Source organism: Saccostrea echinata, unplaced genomic scaffold, assembly GCF_033153115.1.
Source record: "Saccostrea echinata isolate AGI-Se365-2 ecotype Australia unplaced genomic scaffold, CSIRO_AGI_Sech_v1 ptg000051l, whole genome shotgun sequence".
NCBI lineage: Eukaryota > Metazoa > Mollusca > Bivalvia > Ostreida > Ostreidae > Saccostrea > Saccostrea echinata.
In genome coordinates this window covers 2,151,116-2,161,854 of record NW_026889800.1, presented here as the reverse complement: position 1 = coordinate 2,161,854, position 10,739 = coordinate 2,151,116, and positions in this window count along the sequence as shown.

Sequence of the window (10,739 nt, the reverse complement as noted above, 5' to 3'; positions counted from 1 at the left end):
CATAAACAAAACTTACGTTACATCTGCATAACATAAAATTAAAAACATTAAAATAAATATTGCTTATTAATCGGCGCAAGCGACAACCTTTACATTGAAATTCATATCTTGTACATTATTCTTTTAGGGGAGGGGTCGGGTTTTTAAAATGTTCTCTAAAGCTTTTATGAATCTATAACTTGAAATATCATAAAATGTAAAGAATGGGAATCAAAAAAATAATTCCACGGGATTTATCGTACTTAATCAAAGTTTCAAAGTTTTTACTATAGTAAATCAAAGTTCCAAAGTTTTCACTATAGTAAATCAAAGTTCTAAAGTTTTCACTATAGTAAATCAAAGTTCCAAAGTTTTTACTATAGTAAATCAAAGTTCCAAAGTTTTCACTATAGTAAATCAAAGTTCCAAAGTTTTTACTATAGTAAATCAAAGTTCCAAAGTTTTCACTATAGTAAATCAAAGTTCCAAAGTTTTTACTTTGGTACTATAGTTAACTATAGTAAACTATAGTTAACTATAGTTAACTATAGTTTACTATAGTATTTTTTTGTTAGGGATCCCCTTGAACTCGAAATAAAAGATCAACAGAGTCTGACACATCTGTTTCATATTTGGAAACAAGGATATCTACAGTCTTGTTTAAAATCAACATTTCGCATATTCTACGTTCGAAATAATGATCTTGTCAGCAAACACAATCTATCAAATGAGTCAAAATATTAAGTCAAATGTTGTCTGACTTTTTATACAAATGGTTAGCCTATTGGTTTCACACTGAATTGTCTATCACTAAGTCAAATGTTGTCTGAATTTTTTGTACAAATGGTTAGGCTATTGGTTTCAAACTGAGTTGTCTATAGACTTTTCCGTTTCATGACAAGGAGCACAAGGAGTGACAGGTTGACAGGAGATGCTCACTCCTTCATGGCGCATGATCCCACCTCTAATGCTTTTAAAGGTCCATATTTGCTCTGCTCCCAATTTATTTTGTTTTAATTGACTTTTGATTTTAATTACTGTTGGTTATCTTCGAATGTCATTGCATTTTAATTCAAGTGTCTAAAAGTACCCGCCAGCAATCTCATTATTATTCCATATCAATTTTTGGGGGGGAAAGCTCTCTGAAAATGACCTTAATGCCATATTTTCGCAAGAAGTAACATCAATAGTAACTTTAGGAAAATATTCCAAGCTTTATACCGAGGACAAGAGATGTAAAAGTATTGAACTATGTAAAATCAGAGGTACTTTGTTCCGATGTCGAGTTTAATGTGAATGGAAGAAAAATATTTGCAATTATTTTGACTACCAGCCTAAACGTAATTACTCACAAATATGTTTTTGAACATGTGTAAAAATTAAATGTGAACAAATATAGTTTTCTTAGGCTCGTTTTCTCTAAAATGAAAGAAAGAAAGACAAGCCTTGCATTTGCAAAAAGGTGTGGCAAAAGCCAAAGAAAAACAATTAAGTAAAATAAAAAAAATATGTATTGAAATATATGGAGATAACGAGCAGTATTCAAGCTCAAAAGTCCATTAAACAATACAAAATAGGAGCAGAGCAAACACGGACCTCTAAACATCAGAGGTGGGATCAGGTGCCATGGAGGAGTGAGCATCCGCTGCCGACCGGTCACACCCGCCGTGTGCTCCTTGTCATGATCTGGAAATATCGGAAAAATCCGTCGACGATTCAGTGTGTAAATAATTGCCTAACAATTAGTATGAAAAACGTCGGTAGCATTTGACTCAGTGATAAATTGTATTTGCTGACAAGGTCATTGTATCGACCATAGAACTTACGAAATGATGACTTTAAACGAGACCGCTGATATTCTTTTTTCATCAACTTGTTTGACAATAAATTACCTCGTTTTAGAAACTGTACACACGTAGAGCATGCTCTTGCGTATCGAATCAACTGAGAGACATATACCCCGTATGCAGGTGATGAAGGTATTGCGGCATAAGTAAGGGAAGCTGACGATTGAAAAGTTAAAGTCATCACGTTTATCATAAAGCTTGGTTGTTAAATTACCATTAACGTCTTTTTCAAGTAAAATATCCAAATATGAAACAGATATGTCAGACTCTGTGGTATCTTTTATCTCAAGCTCACCAAGGTATATCGTATGGACATAAGAATGGAAATAGTCATTGTTAATTGACAATACATCGTCGATATATCTAAATGTCGAGTTGAAAAATAAATAATAATAAGTAACAAATAAATAATGCAAGTAATCTTTCAAATTTATATTTCATATTTTGTGAATCTTCCTTTTAAAAATTTTACTTTGTAGAAGAAAATAAAAAGTGTAGCCCTTTCATTCTCACAATCGTTTGCTATATATCGACTTTTTAGAAAAGAATATCGACCTTGCTCTTCTTGCTCGGTCGATACGCTTTTCTGTAAAGTCGATATATCTATGGATCGACCTCTTGAAAGGGCTTTATTTGTAAAATAGATACACATAGTTTTCATATTTATATCTAACCTACTGTATAATAATTATGGACTCGATTTATATGCTATAATGCCGGTAAATCGGGAGAGAACCGAACTTTGCTTTGGATGTTTTGAACATTTTTGAACATTTTACCCAGCTGAATTTTTCTGATTGGAACTTTTTTTTTAAATTAATTAAAATGTCTTAAAAATCCGGAAATTATATCAAGAATATTAAAATTTTAAAAACTCTTCTAATATAAGAAGAACAAATTCGGACGAGAACAGTACAAAGTTGAATTACCGTTCAAAAACATTAGTAATTATAAAAAGATTGTATGTTGTTTTACGTCCCGTTCGAGAATTTTTCACAACTATAGATACGTCACCACAAACAGGGCTTCAAGTTTAGACCTTTACTCGGCACTCAGCGCCATTGAGCAGTGAGGGTTTTTTTTCGTGCCAACACCTACCGTGACACAGTTTTTAAGGTCTCATTCGAAGGACCCGCAACTTTAACTTCAAAGTGCCGAGCGCTTGGCGAAGGAACAGTTGCTACCTTTTTATCGCCTTAGGTCAGTCGTGGCCGTGATTCGAACACACGACCTCCCGATCACGGAGCGAGAGTTCTACCGACTGACCTACCGTGATAGCGATTCTGGAAAGGAACACCAATAATAATTAATCAGCTAAAAATAATTTTTTGAAAAAGGAAATACCCCACATTAAGACATTTTAACCTAATGTGCTTTGCAGTTTACTTCATCTGATTACATATCGTTTAACAATTTCAAAAAAAAAAAAAATCTATATGTATTGAATACCTTTCACACTACGTAAATGTTCATTGTATTTGTATATTTTGCATTCATTATCATCCCTGCAAGACATGGGAAAACAAAGTAAGATTCCAAGGAAATCGCTCGGGTCTCGCACGTTGCAGTAAGCAAGGGTAATTTTGCGAGATTTTTTAAATTCTTGGGCAACATAGCTTCGTCTATCAGTTAATTTTGTTTTATACCTCTATGGATCCTTTACAGTTGTATTATACTCAGGTGACCGTTAAGACCCTTGGGCCTCTTGTATCATTCAAACATCAGTTATTGTTTGATTTAATGAAAGACAAAGACTTTTCTTTGATCTTTTTTTTTAGTTTTATTTTAATTATGATAATGATTAGCGCTGCAATATAAGGAAAACCGATGACGTAACTGACAGAGATACTCGTCTCGAACTTGGTTAAAATACCTTTTGAGATGTTCCAAGTTAAGTTGTGCATACCCAATCAAAGCTTATAAAGAGATTAAAGAAACGTTTCTATTAATTATAAATGTGCACTGATAATGACTTATTGCACCTTTGATTGCATAAAAATCAATTTGAATTTAATGCACGAAGTCGTAACAGAAATATCTCATGCATGTATGAAGTCGTTAAAGTGCACTACAACTAAATACAGATTATAGTTGAAAAATTAAACTTAATAGCACATTGTGAAGTTTAAGACACACCGAAGGTAATTTCACAATCATATAAAGTTTATTGATGGATATAAAACTCTATAGAATGAAGAAAAAAAGCTGAGTTTTATTTTGCATTCTTTCAGAAATTTCCTTTAGTCGATCAATTTATTTGTTTTCCTGGCCTGTTTGTAAAGTCTCGATTTTTTCTTGTACGAAGGGTTATCAAAAAGTTCGTGGACTGATGCAATAAAATTAATTCTTTGTAGTCTGTGCTTACAAAAACTACGTAAGGAACAAAACAAAAGTTTAAGATTGGTTGAAAATTTTAAGTTAATGCGTCGATAATTTGCAAAATTATCATTAAATAAAAAAAACATTATATGATCACCTGGCGGTGTACATGTCGTCTTTTAGTTTCCTGACGGCCGACAACGGATTGTTTATCAAAGTCCGCTCCCTCTACCTCATAAACGTATCTTGAAGATATTCCCGGGAGGCAAATAAAGACTTAAATCTTGTTTCTATGACATTACAATTTCATGAACAGCTAATTTGAATGCATATAATATAATTGTAAATGGATGTAAATATAGAGTAAGATACTCCTTGATTATACCAGCATAATTTGCTTGTCGGCGTTCAGTATCTACCACACATGATCAACGTCACTTTTCGTCGTGACTGAACCTGGACACCCGGACTACAAAGTGACATTAACTGTACTTCTCTCCTTTCTCTAAATCTTTTTCGACATTAAAAAAAAGTCGTACTCTGCATGCTTTTTTTATTTCTCTGTAGTTTGTTTAATTATTTTCTAGGTTTATGCCAGTTTTTCCAGGGTGAAACTTTAAAGAATGTTGGAAAAGGAAACCCCTCTCCCCATTTGACGTCATTAACAACCCCCTAATTGTTTTGACATTTCATATAAAATTAATGATAAAATTTCACAGAACTTACAGAATGAGGTAGAAATTGCAAATTTGTTTCTTACTATATGAATGAAATAACGGGATATTTGGAAGACAAATAGTTTTCTCAATTACACTCAGGTAGGAATAAACGGCATGTTCGATTTCATAAATATTATGGATTCTGTAGAGGATTTCGCCAAGCCATGGGCCAGACTTGAAAAGGAAGACCTTGACACTTTGTCAGAATGGATTAAATGTATCAGATGTATGTTAAAATCGAGCATTAAAAGATTGAGGGGCAATGAGAACCATCTATCCTTCTGTATTCAATAATTCAGAAGTGAAAAAAGAATTAAATAGATTACATGATCAGTACCTACTGGTCCCTGCTGACAAAGCAGGTAACGACATTGTCTTTGTTTGAAAGGCTCATTGTATTAAATGTATTTTAGAGGAACTGGGATTTAATTCTACAAGTGGTAATCCAAATTATATACCCATAGTTCCCCTAAGGAAGAAATTCTTCAAAATCATATGTCAGTTTTGAATGTTTTTAATATTCCAAACAATCAAAATGAATTTAAATTACCATCTGTTTCATATTTGGATAATCTACTTGAAAAAGACGTTAATTGTAATCTACCATCCAAGCTTTTTGGTAAACGTGATGACTTTAACTTTTCAATCGTCAACTTCCCTTACTTATGCAGCAATATACCTTCATCACCTGCATACGGGGTATATATCTCTCAGTTGATTCGATACACAAGCGCATGCTCTACGTATGTACAATTTCTAAAACGAGGTAAATTATTGACAAACAAGTTAATGAAACAAGAATATCAGCGGTCTCGTTTAAAGTCAACATTTCGTAAAAAATTGGTCGATAAAATGACCAATTTATCATTGAGTCAAATGCTTACTGACGGTTTTTCATACTAATTGTTAGGCCATTATTTACACACTGAATTGTCGACGGATTTTTCCGTTATTTCCAGATCATGACAAGGAGCACACGGCGGGTGTGACCGGTCGGCAGCGGATGCTCACTCCACCATGGCACCTGATCCCACCTCTGACGTTTTGTAGGTCCGTGTTTGCTCTGCTCCTTTTTTGTAATGTTTAATGGACATTTGAGCTTGAATACTGTTCGTTATCTCCATATATTTCATTTGCAAAACTTCTAACTTGTGATTAGTATGATTCTTCAGGAAAGTTTTCTCAAAACAATAAAATGAGAATGACCAATTTTATACTTTTCTAATATCTAAAAATTCTCATTGTTTATGTTGTATTTCATATTCAGTGGCAGAGTCGGCCGTTTTAAGTACTGTTTACAAGCCTCGGTATGCATCATTTGCAGTAGATGGTGTGACAAAATCGAGCGAGATTATATGCCACATAGCATGGCTGAAACCCATCTATGCATACGAATTGATCTGGCCTATACAAGCATTGTAACAAATGTAATAATATACAACGGAATAAATTGTTTTGGTGAGTTGTTTTTATTTATATGTAGTGCCTTCAATATAATACTATGACAACACAGACAGTAATTGAAAAGTTCTGTACGTACACACAAGCACATGCACTCTCTCTCTCTCTCTCTCTCTCTCTCTCTCTCTCTCTCTCATATGTTCTTTAGTAATTATAAAAAGATTTCCATTTGCACACTTAAGTGGATGTAAAAAATGTCAATCACAAAGCTTAACATATTTGCTATTCTTTTATTAAACCGAAAAAGTGTTCCAGTCTTTAAAATGACCTTTGACTAACATGTATTTTTGAAAATTTCAGATTTTACCTTTGCATTTTTTTGACGCAATGTAAAATCGGGATTTGGTTAGCAAGATATCAAACAAATAAAAAAATGTGACCATAGACCTCTCAAGAAAAATAATTCTTTTATTACACATAGTTCATCTCGAATATTTCATATGCATTTTTCATTTGTCTAAAATCTTAATACAAAGTTGTTAAACCTTCTTTCCTTGATTCCATCTTTAAAAGTTGAATTGACTTTAAAAACACGATTATCAATTTTATAATCCGCCCTATCCATGTGTAACATGACTTGAACAAAATTAAATCTAAACTACCTGAGGATGCTTGCTTATCGATATCCTTAATCGTAGACCTGTTTCAAGGTACATAATATTTCATCTTGTAAGTAATAAGATTACATCCAGTCTGATCTTTTTCCTAGCTAGGTCGACGTTAATTTTTTTTATGATGAATGACTGTCATGCAATAACATGTATATGAAAAATGAAAAGGGTGCGATAATTCAAATTGCCACACTTTTAAAGATTCTTTTTACTCTTAAAATAACAGAATTGTTGAAAGAGAAATTCTGTACAGGCCATTACTTATTGTCTATATTGTGTGCATAATTCATTTCAAAATATATTTAAGTTCAAATTACTCTAGTTTTCAAAATTGATATTTGTTCTCTTGAAAAGTGCCATTTGAAATTATACATTGAATAAACCATACAATGAAATTCTATTTGTGCATTGAAACATAAAATTTTTGTATTTTCTACAAAAAAGTATTTTAGATTATCTCTAACCTGATGCAAAGATGCACATTTAAGAGATTGATCCCTGATTGTTTTCATTTAGTAGGGGAGCGATTACACAATGTTTCTGTTAATGTTAACGAACCAGAAAGTGGGAGGAATTATTCTTGTGGCTTCTATCCTGGACCAGCCGTCAATGGAGACCGCATCATGTTTCTGTGTGAAAATGGTGCTACAATCATGATAAATTCCAGGAATGGTCAAGACAACACTCTCCACGTTTGCGAAGTAGAAGTGTTTGGAAAACGTTAACACTCTAAAACACATTAAACATTAAAACACCAAAATTTGTAACACAATCACCATTGATTAGCATACAGGGACTGTAGTTTTCTAATGAAATCACACTAGACATTTCGAAGATAGAGGAAGGTTAATGGAAAACCGGCCAAAATGTAAATGGATTAGTAGTGAAAATAAAATAGAGGTTTACCTTGCGACATGACATGGCATCTAACAAGTGCTCAGAATATTGTCACGTGCATCAACAAAGTTATAAAACAAAATTTAAACAAAAATTTACTCGCATATATCTTTGTATAATCTAAGTTAAAAGATGGATACATGGATCCAAAAATGTAATTATATCGGTATGGGTTATACAGCTCAATTTTTTAAAACCCAACATGTATTTCTAAACTACATGTATATTAATAAAATGGCAATTAAATAATAGGTCTACCATTCATGATAGGTATTCTTTTTTCTTATTAGGCAACTTCCCCTTTTGCACAAATAAGAGCCTTTCTGTCACTAGGTTAGCTAAGTATAACGTTTTCACAGAACATTTAAAGCTGTTAGCGTGTTTTCAAAATTCGCGGTAAATTTTACTTTTATGGTTCAGGTTCATGTTGAGTTTCAGTCGGGATAGTTTTCAAACTGAGTTTGTGTAGAAATGCTCTGCGTTTGGAAGTCTTTGAATCTTACTGAAAGATACGTAAAGATTTTAATACAATGTATGCTTCATGAGTATTTCCCAGAAAACGAACTTAATGTATTATATAGCAGTATGACATAATTTAAAAAGCACATGAGGGTTTCTCAGAATAATTGTCCTTTCTACACTTTCGTTTTCATAGAACAATTCTAATTTAAACACAAATGAAAAATATTTTAGTCAAAGAGGACTCGACCTTACTCAAAGCATGCAAACAACGTATATATTTAAAGATATATGTAAATCATTCTAAAAGCTCGATTCCAAAGTGGGGTAATGTGATAACGTTTTTAATTACACTTTACAAAATGCTCGTTTGGATGTTATATAGCTTACAAAGTAATAAAAACTAATCAAATAGATTTCTCCGTTGCAACCGTATGATCTAGTCAGTATATTTAAAAAAAAAATGTGATAATGTTTCGATCATGATTGGTAAAAATTTGAGAGTAAGCAATTTCTTTCTAAAATTTTGCATATGTTTAAAGTTTGATTTTATAGCATATCCCTTCTAACTGTAAATTTTTTTCTTGAATATAAAAAAAGGTGAAAATAACGAACGAACGATCTCAAAATCTCTATAAACAATACAAATCTGTGAACAGTGCATAAATCGTGTACCCCTAGAAATAACAGAGGTAGGATCAGGTGCCTAGGACGAGTACGCATCTCCTGTTGACATGTAATACCCGCTGTGAGCGCTATGTATTGATAAGGTAAACGTAACATTTTGTAGTCAAATATAATATAAAAACAAAGGCATAACTATAGGCATGAAACACGTCAGCTAAAATACGACCCAATGATAAGTTATATTTGCTACCAATCCCATTATAACGACCATAGAATTTGCGAAACGCTGACTTTAAACAAGGTTGTTGATATCCCTGTAACATAAAGTTACATGCAGTAGCCTATCTTGGTTTAAAATTTAATCGTACTCAGAGCATGCTCTTTAGTATCAAATAAGTATGGAAATGTACACACCATATGCAGTTGATTGCAGATTATTACTACATGTACGTAGATAAGAAAAGTTGACGATGGAAAAGCTGAAGTCATCTCTTTTGTCATATAATTTAGTTTTAAGTTGGCATTTATGGACTATATTCAGTAAAATATCCAAATATGAAACCGGTCACGGTAGCCTAGTGGTAGGGTGCTCGCTTCGTAATAGGGAGGCCCGTGTTCGATTCTCGTTCGCCGCGCCGCGTCAAACATAAGACGTAAACGTAGGTAATAATTGTTCCTTCGCCAAGCACCCAGCACTAGGAGTGAAAGTTTGGTCTTTCGGATGAGACCCATGTCATGGTAGGCGTTGGCACGATAAACAAACCTTTACTGCTCAATGGCTCTGAGTGCCGAGTAAAGGTCTAAATTTGAAGCCCTTCACCGGCATATGGTGACCTCTCTATATGAGTGAAAAATTCTCGAATGGGACATTAAACAACATACAATCAATTAATCCAAACATGAAACTGACGCGACATTTAAGTAGTACAATAAAATACCGTTATATAGAACGCTTTTAATGAATTGCTTATAGCTAAGTGATATCTGTGGTTTTAAAATATATTGGGAACTTCATGGATATATCAACTTACGTTTATAGCGAAGCGAAACTGCCTGTCTGTCCCACTTCGTTATAAGCATGTTTACTTTTTTTTAAATTTCAAGTTCACTGTACACTAGGATATATGGAATCGACCAATAAATGTATGGAAGTAACTATTGATAATCAATAAAACGTCGTCAATATATTTTAATGTCGATTTGAAGATCACAGCAAATGTTCTTCTTCTCATGTACAATAATTCTGAATAATTCTGGAGCACATTAGTGCCCATCAAATGAAGAAGTCAGGATTAATGTCAATATAGTCAGGTCTCGCACTACAAGATCAGCGTACTCCAGCACAGAAGGTGTTCTTATAATTCCTGTGGATACAATTATACGCACAGTAGGCTGGATAAAAGACCATGCGTTCAGAAAGTATTATAATAAATTTGTTAGTTTAGATGTGGAGATAAGCAAAAAACTGTTAGATAACTGTAAATGAAAGTCAAATATTATTTCTAGAAATTTCTGATCGTTGACTATTTTCGATTTAAACTATCAGAAATAGTAAATATTGGTTCGTTTTATTTTTATGTTATGATACAAAATTGAATTCTATCTCTAAAGTCTCAGTTGAGACAGGTGAATTTTTGATTGCAAATTTCTTCAACCCATTTAGGTGCCAAGGGATTAAATACCCAAACCCTGATTTTTGAATATTCTATTTAAAAAAAAAAGTCCAGTTGTTTGGAATTTTATAATGAGATGTGAAGTTAACGAACAGTATTCAATCTCGAAAGTCCAATGAAACGATACAAATTTGAAGCAGAGCAAAC